General features: G+C 44.3%; 1 protein-coding gene across 2 annotated transcripts in view; it reads right to left on the bottom strand.

Moving 5' to 3' along the window:
- Positions 1–17,879, bottom strand: part of LOC147711957 (lipolysis-stimulated lipoprotein receptor-like) — a 264,280-nt gene that overhangs the window by 136,929 nt on the left and 109,472 nt on the right. The gene's annotated exons all lie outside the window — the stretch shown is intronic.

Genomic DNA, 17,879 nt, shown 5'->3' on the forward strand with positions numbered 1-17,879 from the left:
AATGAACAAGGATAATGGTGAATTATGTTATTAAGGTTCATGCTGTGCAACAAAGCTATACAGCACTGAGGTGATCAATCCATTCTCAATAAAAAAAAAGTTTCATATTCAAACTTTCATAAACTTTTAGTAACGGTAGACTGCAGAGAAAAGGTCTACCTTATTTGTATAAATTATTTTCTTTTATATAGATTTTCCAAATATTTGTACAACCAAAAATAGGATTTCACCATGGACTATTACAATATCTGACTCAGTGGTAAACTGAAGTATATAGCTACATGACTTATGAGCACAGCCGGGTCATTCTTCCACTATATTAAAAAGACAAGATTGACTATAGAATCACATGAACTAATGTTACCGGTTATTTATTTTACTAACCCCTATTCAGAGAGATTTAGTTTTGTTCGAAGCAACAGATTTTCTGGAAACTATGATGCAGAAAGAAAGTTTGACACCTAGGAAAATCAACAGAGTTGGTCAACATTATCGTAATCCATACACTTCTTCAAAGATAGATTGCAAACGTGAAATGCCAAAATAGTAGCAGAGACCAGAAGTGCAGAAACACATTGGGTTAATACCCAGGGATGGTAGCCTAGCATCATCTTCTGCCTGTGATTAGGTATTATATCGCAGACTACCTAGAAAAAAACTACAATTCTTCAGATAAAAAAGTTAGGCCACAGTTTTTTAAACTTTTGACTTCTGTGGACTTGATTAATCTGGGGATCCCCCAATGAATAAATATTGAAATCCAGGGAACCCACTGAATAGATAATAGTAGGCCAGTGACCTCGGCCTAAGCATTTATGAGAAGTGGAACTGCAAAACAATACAGAAACACGCATTTATCAAACAAATACACAAATGATGATCATTTTTATTTAATTCACACAAAATATGTATTTTTTTGAAATCCAAATTTTAATGGGAAGTTTGGATCTTTTCCAAAATTCAATGCAGGCAACTCTTCATCCATACTATATTCAGTCTGATTCCCTTGCAGTGCTCACCAAAATCAATTTGAGATTAGGAACTTAATTTTTGACTGCTAATTTCAAGTTCCTTCACCTTTTCAATTGTACATGTTGCTTCTTCATTTATACATTATTTATTAATCTATTATTTAATTTGCTTGCTCTTTCCGGGAACACCCAAGTAGGCTTCGCGAACCCCCTGGGGTCCACGGACAACAGGTTAAGAGACACTGGCATCTAGAGCACTTGGGTATGTTATCGACATTGACTTGCTCAGAGAGGAGCGAGCCTACAAAGTGATTAGCATCACACTAATGTGTACAGTGCTTCTACTTCAGCTCAGATGCAGGCACCTTACTGCAATAACAGTAGGACTCAGATCAAGGAATAAAGGCTTGAACAACCCTTAACACTCGACAAAAGTTTGACTATTTCTTATTCTCAGTCCAAACATCAACCAATCAAACTTATCTTTCCCTAATAATTTAGCAGATAAATCATATTAAGATTCTAATCTCAGTTTCTCAGGAATGGTCCACTGCAAAAGCATTTATATGGTTAACAAAATCTATCAGGTAAATTAATAATTGGAAATTTTAGTTGCCAGTTGTAATATTTCTTAGGCATAGGTTTCTTCTTTGGAACCACACACCATTAGCATACTGTTCCCTCTTCCTCTAAATCATTGCAAGGCAAAAGTAGACTTTTTAAATTCATAATGTTAATCATCTCTCACAATCCCCACTCAGTTAACCAATTTCCATAAATTATGCACATTTGAGAATTAAGCACGGAGGGTTGCAGATATGACAAACTAAGCTATAAAAATTGGGCTGACAAAGTAATTTACTTCATCAGCCAACACAGATTGGCCGTTTTCCTTAAGAAGTAGTCAGCTAAGAGTCGTCTCAGGAGGTACGGAGTGATTCATTTTAATTTGAGAAGTTTTAAACTGAATACAAATTTACTTTTGACATAATGCAAGGGTACGAACACCCAAAAACATGCACAAGTCTTCATAAAGCTCTCTGAACGGGGAAATTGTCATGCAAAGGTAGAGGTTAAGACTGGTTTTTAATTAACTAAGAGAAAAAGAAAAGACAGAAGAGAACACTTGGCCAGACAGAAAAAGTATTTTATGCATGACATACGTGTTAAGGTGTTGCTCAAAGATAGTCTTTTCTTTAGCAGGATACAATCCACAAAGAGCTCTCCTGGGGCCCTAAAGTCTTCATTATTACCTAACTGCACTTTCCAACCTAAGGAATTCAAAGACCAATACCATAAGAGAAAAATCAAGTAAAGAGACATGTTACCTCAAACGGTCTCAAAAGGTCTGGGTAATAATGCCTATTGTGCAAAGGAGGAAGGCATATTAATGACAAGCATTTGCAATGCAATAGGTCTCACATTTACGCAAGTTTGAGCTATTGGCCTTGTAAATGACAATGCCTTTTATTTAGGTTTTAAAAACTAAAAACATAAAAGGCATTGTAATTTACAATGCCAATAGCTCAAACTCGCGTAAATGTGAGACCTATTGCATTGCAAATGCTGGTCATAACAGTGTTTTGAACACTTAATTAATGTAGGAAACCGTCTCAGTTGACATTCTGCTTGACTATAGAATGGCTCATAACAAAAGCTACTGAACTCCTCACCCTGGCACGCAGGTTCGGTCTTGAACCGCCTCTCCCTTTCTGCCTTTATTGTAAATTTAATGCACCAATGAGGTGCTGGCCCTCGGTTTGCCCCATGCTCACTTTGCTATGTTCCTCGTCGATCTGCTCATGCTGGTACGGAAAGAGACTGGAACAAACAGCAGCTATCATGGAACTCGTTTTTGTAGACCCAAAGCAAAGGGGCAATTTCTAAAAGTCAGGATATCATTTTGTGAGGGATTTTGTATTTTATATAAGCAATTACACAAATGCATACTTAACCATGGATGTGTTTCTATCATAAAGTCGCTCCTCATTTACTGATAAACATAGTAAACATGTTTAAAACGTATCTTTTACCTCTATAAACACACTGCATTATTAGATTAAATGTTTTTACTGTGTAGGCGTGCACTGGAAGACTTAAACCAGACCGACGCAACGAGCTACCAAGGATAAAGGAAAGTACCATGTCTGTTCCATCCGGAATCGAGTGTGACGCTGTCAACAAGAGCCAGAACGCTAATAAATTAAACTGGAGTTGGTGCACCTGCGAGCGGGAGGAGGGTGTTAAACAGAACATACCGCTGTAGGAGGGCTGATGGTGGTAAAGTGAACGGACAGCAGGAGGAGGGAGTAGGGTTGGCAAAACAGAATTGACAACGGGAAGAGAGTGGAGGGTTGGCTAAACAGAACAGGCAGAGGGTTGGCAAAATAGAATGGTCAGCGGGAGGGTAAGAGCGAGAACCTGCAGACTCACGCACTGAATTAGTGTGCATCACAAAAGTATAACAAGGGAGGGGTGGCAGACATTCACCAGACAGACGCAACAAGCGGTCAATGAAAAATGAGAGTAGCATGTCTGTTCCAGCCGGAATTGAGTGGGACACTGTGAACAAGGGCCAGAGGGCTAATAAATTAAACTGGTTGGTGCGCCTGCGAATTGGGGAAAGTAGCACATAACATATGAACCGTGCCAAATAATTAACAAGTTGTGTGCTCCAAGGTGGGGGGCTGAAGCGAGGAGAGGCTCCCCGAGAGGACCTGTGCTCCGAGGCAGGGGGCTGAAGCGAGGAGAGGCTCCTCGAGCAGTCATTACGAGCGTGCAAGCAACAATAAAAAAAAAGGCTGAATTTGCAGCGTGCAAGGAAGACCCCCCTGGCCTCAGTAAAAAAAAAAGAATAATAATAACAGAGCGCTGTGTCATAACAATAACTATTGGGTAAATGTAACAAAATACTCAACTGGAATGGCATGGTGAGAAACATATGATGGATTTAGGCCCAGATCTCTGTACTGGGGTGAATGTATGGCATTGTTCTGCATTCTGTCCATCAATTGTTGTTTTTGCATTTGTCAGTTACAATCAAGACATACCGTTTACCATAACGAATGACGCTAACCAATCAAAATAACGGGTAGAGTCGAAACACCACTTCTGAAAAAGTGTATTGATTACAAGAAGCCCCCACAGAGCGAGCAGCGCGAGCGTGCAGCGCTGCAACGTGAGGCAAGACCTAAAAAATAGTGAAATGCAAGTTAGTTGATGGACATGTTTTAGCAGTATTAATCTTGCAGGACAAATACAGTAAACCAGCATTGGCAAAGCCAGAAGATCTGGTGTTTTGTTGATAGCCATTGCCAGCGCTTGTTTTGCTGTGCTTTTTTAGAACTTCATTGTTGGAGAAGCAAATGGGCCCGCACTAAAATAAAAAATTGGCCAAAAGCAAAAATAATGTTTTGGTTGTAAAAAAGCATATTCTGTAGTCCAAGGCATCGAAGGAACTGCCTAGTGAACAGACGTGCTCCTTGTGAAACAGCAGAATGCAGTCATTACCATGAAATGAGTCAACAGCTAAAGAGGGTTGGATCATTGTGAATCACACAACAGACCAATGGATGAAGAGGGATGGCTGAAAGCACCTACAAGTGAGTATATTGTATACGTAGTTTTTCTAAAAAATCAAAATGTCTTGGCTGACCTCAGACCTAAAAATTACTTTTCATGAATGAATACCAGAAATTCACATTTGCACACTAGCTCCAAAAGTGGTACATTATTATGGTGCTCAACATTAAGACCCAATGGGGACTAGGCTTCTTGAACAGACTGAATACTTTTGCAAGACTACCAACAAAAATGTAATAAATGTCTACTAAGGGTTTCTAGAAGCTATAATTTCCAGTATGGTACGTAATCTATCCATGGGTTTTCAATGGCACAAATGTAACTAGTATGCAGCACCAAGCAGATGTTAAATTGTAGCTAACAGCTTACAAGACTTGGGGCAGATGTGTGGTCAAACACAATGCCAGCATATAAAAGAAAGTACAGACAGAAAGCCTGAATGGGTCGTAGGCATCAAACACAGAAGTGACATTGAAGGATCTTTTACCTCCAAAACTATCTTGACTCCGTATAGGGTCTTCATTTCCAAACAAGTTAGGCAGGTCAGCAAGAGGGACGCAATGAGGGTGAAACAGATCTAGCTCTTTATTGAAAAGACTATCAATGTGTAGAAACAGAAAGAAGAGGTTTTGGTATAAATGTCAACATTGCCAGGTAGATTGATGGTCAAGCGGTCAACATCTGAAACAAAGTTAGTATTTGGGCAGGAACACTTCATTTGAAGCAGAACAAATAAAGTGTTTTAAAACACATGTAGGTATCTATTTCGGTTTAGTCTGACTTCTAGCTTTACTGGTTTTAGAGTTTGTGGAACAACAGTGATATTAGGACGAACATCCAATTGACTTTAAGAAAAGAAGAATGAGGATCTATTTGCAAATCAGAGACAAAAGCAGCATCAAAGAAGCAGACAGATGCAGCTTCAGACAGTCATTTTGAAATTCTGGATTCTCTCATCATTGAATTTCGCATTTTGGGAGCTGCACTTTTACATTTCCTTATTTCCAAGGATTAATGACCTTAATAATTAATACATTTTCAAAGACACATCAGCCAAAATGCTGTCAAACGTCAGTTTGTAAATTGGAGTGTGTAGGATAAGCACTTTACTGCTGCAAAAATTATAAAAATCGCTTCAATAAAGATTTTTGAGTGCACTCAATAACATTTGTGAAGCATGTAGAGTGGATTTATGGTGTCCTGGTTTTTGCTTTTGTTTTTTTAAAAGTGCGCGTAAAGGACTGTATATCATGACCAGAAGGGAGTCTTCTATGCAGTACCTCTTTACTTTGCCATCATCCACAGTGCAATCGGAGATTAATTACTATTTCAAGAAGATTCAACTCACAGTAAGAATAGCAAACTATTCACTAGCGGTCTCTTTGAATTGCAGCTCCTCAAACTAAGAAACATTTTCTGTGATTTGTCTTTGGGATATGAAATGTATTTTGGTTTATTCTGGATGTTTGAAATGTTATGAAGAGATTGATAAAAGTTCATTGGCATGCATGGTTTAGGATTTGCTTTTATTTCCAGAAGGTTTTCTGGATCTTTCAAAAGTTAAGAGTTTCATTGCTTTCCAGGGAGTCCAAATTTTTTTGTTTTGTTTCCAATAACTTTTTCACTCATTTATTACCACTTTACTATTCTTGCAAGACATCACATTTCAGATCAGTCAAGACCCTAGTTTGGTTCTTTATCTATTGAATTTGTGCTCTGCTTCTTGTGCCTACTTTTGTTTAGGCCTGAAAGCTGCCTTTGAGTGATTGCTGTTTCTGCCTAGCTTATTCATGCAGATGTTTGTCATTTTCCTTTGTTCTCAATCCTGCACTGAATTTGCAAGGTTTCAGGTGGCCATACCGTTTTATACATACCTGTAGTGTAAATATAGTATCTATGTGGGGGCTCAGATCTAGTTTCATTAAAAGAGAGGTATTGGGAACCACATTAATAATTGGCATGTTCACTCATTATGATTTTAACTTGACTGTGAAATTTACAATTGTCTTGCTTATTTAGGAGTTTTTTAGCCAACTGTGCCAACAAGTGTCTAAAAATTACCCTGGTTGAAATTTCAAGCAAAAGAAATGGGAGCAAGACCTATTAGAATATCTCATGGAGGAAGGATAGTGAAATAAATTGAGTTATCACTAAGTTAAACACCCGAGTGAGGATAGCTTTAAAAAACTTTTTAAATGACGATCACCCCCTTAATTATCTCATTAACATGCTCCCCATGTCCCTAACTGAAGACTCCTTGACAAAGATAGACATAATTTTCAATACATTTTTGTGGCAAAACAGTCACTTAAAAACTTCTTCTCTAAAGAAAAGGGAGGGATACATCTCCCTCACTTATAAAAATGACCAGATAGCCTATCGTTTTAAGCAGGGCACTACGCTAACTAGTTCCTTGATGGGTCAGAATACCAAACAATCTGGGTAAGGCTGGAGCAATCTCTCTTAAACAGAAATGGGGAAATGTGATCTTGTGTGTGTGTGTATGTGGATGCATTTTTGTCTGTTTGAATTAGTAGTACTGCTCTAGACACTGGCTTATACCTGTAGCAGTGCTGTTTAGTATGAAGCGGGTTGTGATCCCTGTGAGATGCAGTCATAGGTAGCATTTTAGAAATACTGTAGGTAATGTATCATGCGCATTGATTTATGAGTTAGAATGCATTTTTAGTAGGTGTCCAGAGGAGTGCAGTGCATGACAGATGTTTTATAGTAAATATGAAGCGTGCTAGGCAATGTAGTGGAATAGACATGTAGTGGAATAATGTACAAAGGCTGTTATGTTTCAATGATGCGGCCTGCATCTGTATGAAATAGTGGAGCTGTTTCTGATGGATCAGCTGCTTGAGGTAATAAGAGAAAACCTTACTGACCTCTCCATAGTGATCTCATACCCGGTGCAGAAATGAGACTGCTGCTCTGCTGTGATTAGATGATGGCCTATGTGTTCTGGATGAAGATATTACATTTATGCTTGAACATCTTCATCTCGCAGCGTTGATGAGCATTTCTGATCAGAAAACCCAATTCTAAACTTCAACTTAGTCTTTGGAGGCAATGTTTTGAATTAAACTAGGAGTCCAGCAACATGTCACTAACGCTCCCCTGCCTACATCTGCCGACCATATTCCTCCGAAATATGATCTAACAGTTATCAAACTCCTTCAGTGTCAGGTGGAAAAATAGTGTAAATACACCAAACTCTTTGGCTGAGGGTTAGAGGCTGGTGGTGCTGCCATGAAGTTGGAATTTTGCTGGGCTACTTCTCGCACTGCTGAGTCCGGCTCGCTTTCCCCAGACCTCCACTGTTTCCACAATTACCTGCACAACCTGAGGGTCTCTCTTACACACATTGACCTATTTAGTGGCATCTTACACCCCATGAATGTCTGCGCTAAAGGTCTGAGGGTCATGTCTCCCATACTATGAATCAGCTAGGACACAAGAACAGACCTTCATACACGCCCCACTGCAAGCCAATCAACTGCTGATCAGCAATCAAGCATGCCACTAATATAGCTGATACTTCCCTAAAAAATACCACAGATATCTACTTTCTAACTGAAACCTGGCTAAATGACCATTCATCAACTTAATCGACATCTCCCCAGCAGGCTTCTCAATCATTCACAGTGACACAAAGGTGGCAGGGGTAGCCGAGTAGCCGTTATATACAATATAGATCTCTGTTTAACTCCTTTCTGCACTGCCAAATACCCTATCTTTCAATGTCGAGTACTGCTCTCCAAAAATGGACCCAGCCCCATCAAATTCCACATTATTTACAACCCTTCTAGAAAAAAAAATAAAAAATCACAATTTTATATCGCAATTCTACCTAAAAGACAGAACTGACATCAGGAGACCTAAACCTGCACAACACCAAAGGCCCCACAGTACAAACCCTCTCCAACCTCTTGGAAATGAACGATCTCACCCAGCATTACAATACACTATATCAGCTCTCTGTCCAACCATCCGACTGGTCAGATCACCATCAAATTCTCTTGGATCTCAACTCCATCCATCACTGTTGACAAGAATGCAGCCACCTCAAGCACTGGGTAAGAAACATACACCAAATCACCCAAGAGGAGCTAGAAGCATTATTCAGTATCCAAATCCTACCTCAACCTGACCTAACATCTGCAGAGGACCTAAATGCCAACTACAACACAGAAATTACAGAACTCGTGGAAACAATCACCCCCCCTGAAACTCAAGCAATTCAACAAAGACCTGAACAATGAAAGGCGACAACTCTGTTTAGCTGAAAGAAACTAGAGACAATATCCTTCTGAATCCAATCTCTCGATACTCTGGGCTGAACACCAAAAATACAAAAAACACATCTTCAAAGAAAAATCACATTTTTCAGAGATCAACTTGACCGTTCTAGGAACAGATGAAAACACCTATTCAACATCAAACAGCAAACCTCCCTACATTCAAGAAACAACTCTTCAAAGTGCTGTGAAGAGTTTGCCACAATTCATGCTGAAATATCTAACACTGAACTATCTCTTGAGCCACCCACCTCCCCACTCTGCCCGAAAGAAGCCCCCTGGTTTAACCATTGCCATACCATCAATGAACAGATGCTTCCCTCTCTCGCTCCAACATAGCTCACCAACCTCCTCCCCCTGTAACTAAAAAACAATACAGCCTGGTCTAAATGTAACTATACTACTTAAGAAGTCCTCAAGTTACTTGCCAGCATGAAGCCGGCATCTCACATTTCTGACCCCCCACCCTGCTGCGATGGTAGAAAATCTCAAGACACATCATCTCTCCTATTTGGACTAAAATCATCAACTCCTCCCTATCGAGAGGCTCTATGCCGGCTTCCCTCAAACTCTGCCAAGTCAATCACCTCATCAAAAAAAATGGATGCCGACCAGAACAAACCAAATAACAACAGACCTATAACTTACCTCACCCTCCTCGCCAAAAGCTTTGAAAGATGTGTGCTTGAACAACTAAACAACCACATCGAAAAATGCAACCTGCTTGACACCTTCCGATCTGGGTTCAGGAAAGGCTGCAGTACAGAGACTGCTATACCATACATCACAGACATCCTAGACCTACACAGATCTTTGGATGATGACCAGGCCTTGCTTCTAGTCCTCCTAGACCTCTCAACCGCATTAGACACTGTCAACCAAGACATCGTCCTAAACTCCCTCTCACAGCACGCAAGCATCAAGGGGACTGTTCTTCAGTGGTTCACTTCCTTTCTAAGCCAACGCTTGCAGCTAATCAAGCTCAAGCTCAAGCTCAAAAACAACACTTGTCTCTCAAGGAGTCCCACGGGGATATCCTCTCTCCTACACTATTCAACCTCTATATGGAACCCCTTGCAATGATCCTGAAACACGCTAGAATTGCCTACTATCTATATGCAGATGACACCCAACTCTACATGAAAATCTCATCAGTCAAAGGCATTTAGCACCTAAATAACTCTTCTCACAGTTCAAGCCTAGCTGAGCAGCAACCACCTCAACAGCAGCAACACTGAACTCCTCGTTCATCCCAAACAAAAATCCTCTCTCAGACAGCTGGCTCAACAACCTCACAGAATTAAACTGCAAACTGTCCATCTCCAACTCTGTTAAAGCCCTCGGGATTACACTTGAAAGCCTCCTATGCATGAAAGACCATATCAGTGCCTCTGCAAAACGTCCATTCTACATGCTGAAAAGCCTTTAAAAAGTCAAACTCTTCATCCCCATTGAAGACCTAAAGGCGGTGGTGCAATCCTTAGTACTATACAAGCTGGACTATGGCAATGAAATGATTAGCGCACAAAAACGTACGTAGCCACATTGTAAGCCACACTCCACGCTGTGGCTAGATTTAGATCGGGGGAAAGGCTCTTTGGCCACATCACTCCCACACAACTCAACTGGCTGCCATTCGAAACAAAGACCATACTAACCAGCATTTGCAATGCAATAGGTCTTGCATTAGTAAAAGTTTGAGCTTTTGGCGTTGCAAATAATAATGCAACACCAATAGCTGTAATTTTCAGTAATGCAAGGCCCAAGTATGCCACTATGGCACAAAATGCACACACAGATGAAATAACAATGGGAGTACGTATGTTGTAAACAAAAGATATGCGATTACGATGTAAGCTATTGAGACAACACAAAAAAACAAATACAACATAATAGTGGGTCAGAGTGTCCTTAATTATAAAAAAAGAATCGGAATGTCAATACGCCAAAGGCTTCATTGTGTTACTAATAGAAGCTCCCTTCACAATTCGTTACAGCAGTTCACAGTTAATTCGACAAACATCCCCCATACCCCTGGACAGTAGAAATTAAACATTTCTCATATAGACCTATTAAATAACTACTTGCCAGTGAAAAACAGTCCTGCACACACCACCTACACTAATACTGCAGCTTCCGGAACACATACCAGAGAAATAGTACATTGCATATTGCACAACTACACGCTGGTAGTATGATTGGAGACAGGAAGGTGCGGTTACTAGGGGTAGTATTTGAGGGTATGAAGCAGAATCACCGAGGCAGGAAAAGCAGAGCGACGAGAGGCAGGAGGGAGCTGTTACTAGGGCGGTGTTTGGGGGTAATAGGATAGAACCACCGGGGCAAAAAGGGCAGTATCCCTGGAGTTACGAGGGCGTAGTTACTAGGTGTGGTTATTGGAGGTAAGGGGTAGAATCATAGATGCAAGAAGGACAGAGTTAGTGGAGGGACAAGGGCGCAGTAGGGGTGGTGATTATGGGTAATAGGGCAGAACCACCGGGGAAAGAAGGGTTGGGCCACCGGGGGCAAAAAGGGCAGTATCCCTGGAGTTACGAAGGCGTAGTTACTAGGTGTGGTTATTGGAGGTAGGGGGTAGAATCACAGATGCAAGAAGGACAGAGTTAGTGGAGGGAAGAGGGCGCAGTAGGGGTGGTGATTATGGGTAATAGGGCAGAACCACCGGGGCAAGAAGGGTTGGGCCACCGGAGGTATGAGGGAGAATTACTAGGGCCGCTGACTAGGGGCAATAATGTAGAAGAACCTAGGCAATAAGGTTAGAGTGGCATCAGTATCGAGTAGGGCCGTTTGAGGGCAAGAGGATAGTAGAGTAAGCGTTCCCGCAGCCAGTGGTACACACATCCCGTGGGACTTGCACGCGTATAGGTTATATGCTCTGGTGTTTAGGGTGAGGGCAGTGGTGCTGTAGCAGGTGGCGCACGCACTGGTGGCACACTTATGGGGCAGTTTAGTGGCTGCATGTACGGGTGCATTGACACATGGGCAGTGGGCACTAAGGCTGAGGAGGCGGACACTAATTCTGAGGCAGAGAGTCTAGGGCACGAGGAGAAAGGGGCAGAGACAAAGGGGCATGAGTGTGCACGGGATGGGGACAGGCATACAGAGCCCGCGGTAGTAGTAGATTGTATGTTGTGGCAGGGCGCAGCTATAGTAGGTAGGGGTGAGTAGAGTGTTTTTGACAGGGCTACAGCCACCCGGTGCAGGAGTGGGCAGGGACGCAAACACGGAGGACAGTAGTGGTTAGGGGGTACAGATAGTGTTAAAGGGACACAGACACAAGGACAGGAGCGGGCATGGGGTTAGGGCCAGATACATAGGGCACAGCTGGGTATGAGTTTATGGGCAGGGCTACAGGGACAGGAGTGGATAGGGGCACAGACAGGAGCAGGCAGGGGCACATACATGAGAACAGGAGCTCAAACACGAGGATACTAGCGGCCAGGGACACAGACACGAGGATAATAGCGGGCAGGATTATAGACACGAGGAGTAGGATGGCCAGTGAGTTAGGGACACAGACCTGGGGAAGGTGGCTATGGGGTAGCAAATGGCAGCCCCAGGCAGCATGTTCACAGCATAAGAAGCAAGCAGTCAAGAAGGGAAGTAGCACTGCAGTACTCACTAGGTCCTTGGAGGTGCTGAGGCGCTTCAGCTGGTCCAGGTGCAACAGTTGGTTGAAACCCTCTGCTACATGGCGGCAGGTTCATAATGGCGAGTCCGCAGCCGCCAATGCTTGTTGGGCTAGGTGGACCTCAGAGACTGAGGCAAGCCTGCAGTAGTGCGAGTAGCGGTAGCGTGCGAGTGGCAGTAGCATGCTCAGTAGTGCGAGTGGCGGTGGCGTGCTCAGTAGTGCGAGTGGCGGTGGCATGCTCAGTAGTGCAAGCGGGAGTGGCGTGCTCATCGCCTCAGCTACCCCGGACCTTTTAATTATCGGAGATCCTGCCTCTGCCATGACTGTGCTACCCGCAAGATAATTAAACAAGGGTTTCAGCTATTGGCATTGTAAAAGATAATGCCCTTTTTTATGTGTTGTTTTTTTTAAAAACAGATAAACCAAAGGCATTGTCATTTACAATGCTGATAGCTTACAACTCTCGCAAATGCGAGACCTATTGCATTGCAAATGCTGGATCTGTGCCCCATGCAGCTTGCGATGTTGTCATGACCATGGAACCAATGAAAGTTAAGAAAAAATACATCTATAGGTATACACTGATACAGTTAAAACGTTAATAGTGAACGTCTTAATTATAGTAGTGCATAATTATAGTTTTTTTTTCTCCTAACTTTTACAATGCAAAGGGGAGAGGATGTGGCCTCGCGGCTAGAGCTGCTGACTTTGGAGCTAGGGAATGAAGTTGGAGCCTCGGTGTCAGCTCAGCAACCTGTGATTCTGGACGAATCACTTAATCTGCCCGTGCCGACCAAAAAACGAATGTGTCCTTGTGTTACCTAACTGGTGCTATGTAAAGCGCTTCATTACCTTCGGGTCGAGTTCGTGCTAATAAATCTGCAAAATATTTTTTTTTAATGTCTTCAAATAGCAAGCAGTGGAGGAGGCAGCTGCAGCGCTGGTATGAAGTATCAAACAAAAGCGGAGGGGTGAAACATTTATGCAAAGATGGGGTGGGGAGATGATGAGCTCAGCATTTCAGCATGTCCGGAGCCCTCTGGGGCCACGCAGACTGCTGTTAACCCCTTCCACGCTGATGACTAGCTGGGCTCGTCATGGCGTAGCCTCCTCGAACGCTGATGACGAGCCCAGCTCGTCACGTAAAGTGCGGTTTTGAAAATCTCAGCGTGCGAGCGGAATTCCGCTAGCGCCCATGAGGTTAAAGCAAAATTAAGTAAAGCACTTGAAATGTAAGCTTTCCTTCCAGGGCACTGTCCTATATACAAGAAATGCATTTTCACAGAGAGGCTGAGTGCCCTACAACTTTTACTGGAATAGCATGCATTTGTTTTCTCCTCTTAAAGTGCAAGCTTAGCTGCTGTTTTTTTCAACTTTTAAAAACAAAGTATCCCTCAATTACATCGTCCCAGAAAATCGGTTGTGCGTCGCATCCGGGTACTTGCTGGCTACAGGTTAGTGCACTGAGTGGGTCCATGCTGGTGCTTCAGCCCGCGAGACGCTTTTCCGTCGTCACTAGCAGAGGAATGAGCCACAATAGGCAGGGAAAGACTGCGACGAAAGGAAGGGGCGAGTGAACGTTGAAATACTGCCCAGTGGGGCCTCGTCGCTCGTCCCCCGGGGGTGAGAAGAAAATGTTGGTCGAGATGCATTTCCCGGCAAAGAGAACAATGGCATAGCTTTTGAGCCTCCTGCCCAACAAGGACCTTGTTCAGCCCTGCTTCCTGAAGTTGAGCAGCATTTAAAAATATCCAAGGCTCTTTGGATAATTAGGAAGTCTGCACTAAGACAGCTGTCTCTGGATTGACCCTTCTGATCCGTCCCACAATATCAGAAGTTGTAAGATAAATTTTGCTTGGGTTTAAATTGGCGCTCTAGAACATCCATTCAAGCACTGGCACATGCTTTGATTTCAGAGATTATTAATATCAGCGCCTTATTTGCTTCTGGAATATCCCTGGACCACACAAGTGTGCTATAGTCAGCTAGAAGAATCCTGCTAGACTGATCCCAGGCCATATATTGCAAATGCTGACATACCTCACTGGTACTAAGTGCAATGCAGCAATGTGGAGAGCTGGTAGGCATTAGTCAATTATACCTCTCCACTGCATTTGAAATGCCCAACCATGGGTTACTGATCAACTGCCTCACATTATTTTTCTTAGGCCCGGCCTACAATGGTGTACTTCATTTATATTTGGTAGGCTTAACTCAATTTGATTTGAGCAGCAGTACCTTATTTTCAGTATGTTGCCAACCAGCTTTCAGGTGGAGTGCCCCAGGGCTCTTCTTGGATTACATTTTTAGTATAATATCTAGTTAAAGCCTCAGCAGCAGAACCAGTGATCAGTGGGTTTTGCTCGGTCTCATACACGGAGAACACTCCATCAGATTGAACCAGCATACCATCAACTTCTGGTTAACTGAGTACCATTGGTTGTGTTTGGTATTTCTACAACTGGATGAAGAAAAGGCAAATGTTCTAATTATTGGCCAAGATCTCTCCACCAAACCCATTAATCTTTGCCCAAATTACATAGGAAATCTACCAGGCTCAGTTGCAAAAGTTGAAAACCAAATAAAAAAAGATTTTATTAGAGATCAAGACCTGCTCTACAGGCTAATAAATCTTGCTGGTATGCTCCTTCTCCAACTGCAGTCAATACATCTTGACACCTCCCGCCCCACTCTTCCTTTTGAAATTGAGTCAGCCGTTAGCACATTCAATTCCTGGATTGAAGGTGGGACGGCTGCATCAATAAAAACAGGTCGGGTTTGCAGACTACGTTCCACCCCTTCCAAACCCTGGTTCACCCCCACCCTCCGTGATCTTAAGTCAGGTTGTAAAAAACTTGAACGGACATGGAGACAAGCCTATCTCCCCGAGGCTAAAAAGAACCTAAGGATGGCGCAAAAGAAATATTATGCGGCGATCAGATCCGCAAAAAGCCAATATTTCAAAGGGCGCATAACTAGTGCCAATAACAATAGCAAAGAAATCTTTGCTATAGTGAAAAGCTTCACCTCACCTTGCGCTGCCCAACCCATACTTGCCTCCTCGGAGAAATGGTGTGAAGAACTCGCTGTTTTCTTCGTTGACAAAATCACCAAAGTCCAGGACGATCTACTCACTGTATGCAACAGCTTTCCATCCACACTGGTCATTCCATCCCCCGTGTTACCTACCCCCACGGAACGGTTTCACCAGTTCACCCCAGCGGAAAACACGGACATTGTCAGCATCCTCGCCTCCCTACAATCAGGATCCCCTTCTGACCCTTGTCCTGCCAGAGTGCTTGCGCGTCTCGCAGACACAATTGGCAATGAGGTAACACATATTATTAACCACTCTTTCCTCACTGCCACGGTTCCAGCCTGCTGGAAGCAAGCTAAACTGCTCCCACTTCTAAAGAAAAATGGATTAGATCCTGCTATTCCCGCTAACTTCCGGCCAATGTCACTGCTGCCGGCTTTAGCAAAAATATGTGAAAAGGTCGCTTTCACTCAGCTAGACAAATTTGTCGAAAATTCCCAGGCTCTACATCCAGCGCAGTCAGGCTTTAGAGCAGCCTACAGTACGGAGACGGCGTTAGTGGAAATATCAGAGGCCATCCCGGAGTGTCTGGACGAAGGTGGCAGAGCGGCTCTGATTTTATTAGACCTCTCTGCCGCCTTCGATACTGTCCCCCACTCCCTCCTGCTTACCAGATTAGCGGCCATAGGCATCACAGGCTCCGCCCTTGACTGGCTTACGTCCTTTCTAGACAACAGATCCCAACAAGTCTGGATGCCGCCTTTCGCCTCCTCCCCCAAGAAACTTGCAACGGGTGTACCTCAGGGCTCTACCCTTAGCCCCCTGCTTTTTAGGTCGAAGGCCTAAAAGGCTGCGCTTGCGCAGTCTTAGGCCGGAGATTTAATGACTTTGAGTAGCGGCGAAGGTCCCGCCTCCGTGCCCCCTCTCTCCTTCATTGGCTGGCTTCCTAAACGGAGGCCAGCCATTGGAGGAGAGATGTGTCACTCCAAAGAAGCCCCGTCTTTTTCGGATTTGGGGGCGTCATTTTTGCTGTTCTTTAGACAGTGACGTCGCCCGTCACTCAGAACAGCAAAATACGCCCCCAATTCCGAAAAAAAATCTGAAGCTTGTCGCCGCCATTTTAAGTCTTCTTGTGATGAGGTAGGCTGCTGTCCTCGTTTCCCGCTGTCTTTTTCCCGCCCCCCCTCCCGCTGTCCGTCTCTGTTTCCGCCCTCCTCCCGCTGAATCGGTCGGCCGTTGTTTTCTTTCCCTGCCTGGTCTTTTTCCCGCCCCCCTCCCACTGTCCGTGTTTGTTCCCGCCCTCCTCCCGCTGATTAGGTCGGCCGCTGTGCTGTTGTATTCTTTTTCCCACCCCCCTCCCGCTGTCTGTCTTTCTTCCCGCCCCCCTCCCGCTAAATAAATCATTCAGTGGTAGCCGTCTTTTTGGCCGCCCCCTCCCGCTGTCTGGTTCCCGCCGTCTTTTTTCCCGCCCCCTCCCGCTGGTCCTGTCCCGCCCGCACAGGATCTCATCGCAACTGGTATCTTGAACGCCCACCATAATTGCAGGACGCTGAGGTGTGCGTGCTCAGGACTCGGGAGACGGAGGGAACAGACCGGAGCACTCCTGAGGAACGAGGACGAGCCAAATGAGGAACAAGGACGTGAAGCAGATGAGCTCATCGAGGAGCGAGGACGAGAAGCAGACGAGGCACCCCAATGACGTGCGGAGAGAGCCGGTGTTGAGCAGGAGGAGTGGACGGAAGAGTGGTGGTCACTCCCGGAGGACGTTGTAACGCCGCCGAAGCTCAGGAGAATTGCGGCCCCCGTGGTATGTCGTCCTGCTCTGCCCCCCCCCCTTCCCTCCCCCCGCAGCTCCGTCGTCCTGCTCTGCCCCCCCCTTCCCTCCCCCCGCAGCTCCGTCGTCCTGCTCTGCCCCCCCTTCCCTCCCCCCGCAGCTCCGTCGTCCTGCTCTGCCCCCCCCCCCTTCACTCCCCCCGCAGCTCCGTCGTCCTGCTCTGCCCCCCGTCGTCCTGCTCTGCATCGAGGGTAGTGGTGGCCCATCTGTAATTGGACCCATCATATGGCCCCTGGATGGGTCACCATACCCCCCCCCCCCCCCTCGAGTTTCAGTCTCGAGGCTGCAGGGGGCGTCAGGCCAGCTTTAATGAAACACAAACTGCCACCCAAACCCTACCCGCCAAACGACCCCACCACCTCCCGATGCAAAATTCAGTCACCCTCTTAGAAATGATGGCCAAAGGGCCAGTTACATTTTTTACAGGAACAAAATATGTTAAATAGAAACGTAACTAGACGCTTCAGACACCAGTGACCACGGTCAGAGGGCAGCTAGAAAC

This window comes from Lissotriton vulgaris, chromosome 5 (genome assembly GCF_964263255.1).
Source record: "Lissotriton vulgaris chromosome 5, aLisVul1.2, whole genome shotgun sequence".
In the NCBI taxonomy this organism is placed as follows: Eukaryota; Metazoa; Chordata; class Amphibia; order Caudata; family Salamandridae; genus Lissotriton; species Lissotriton vulgaris.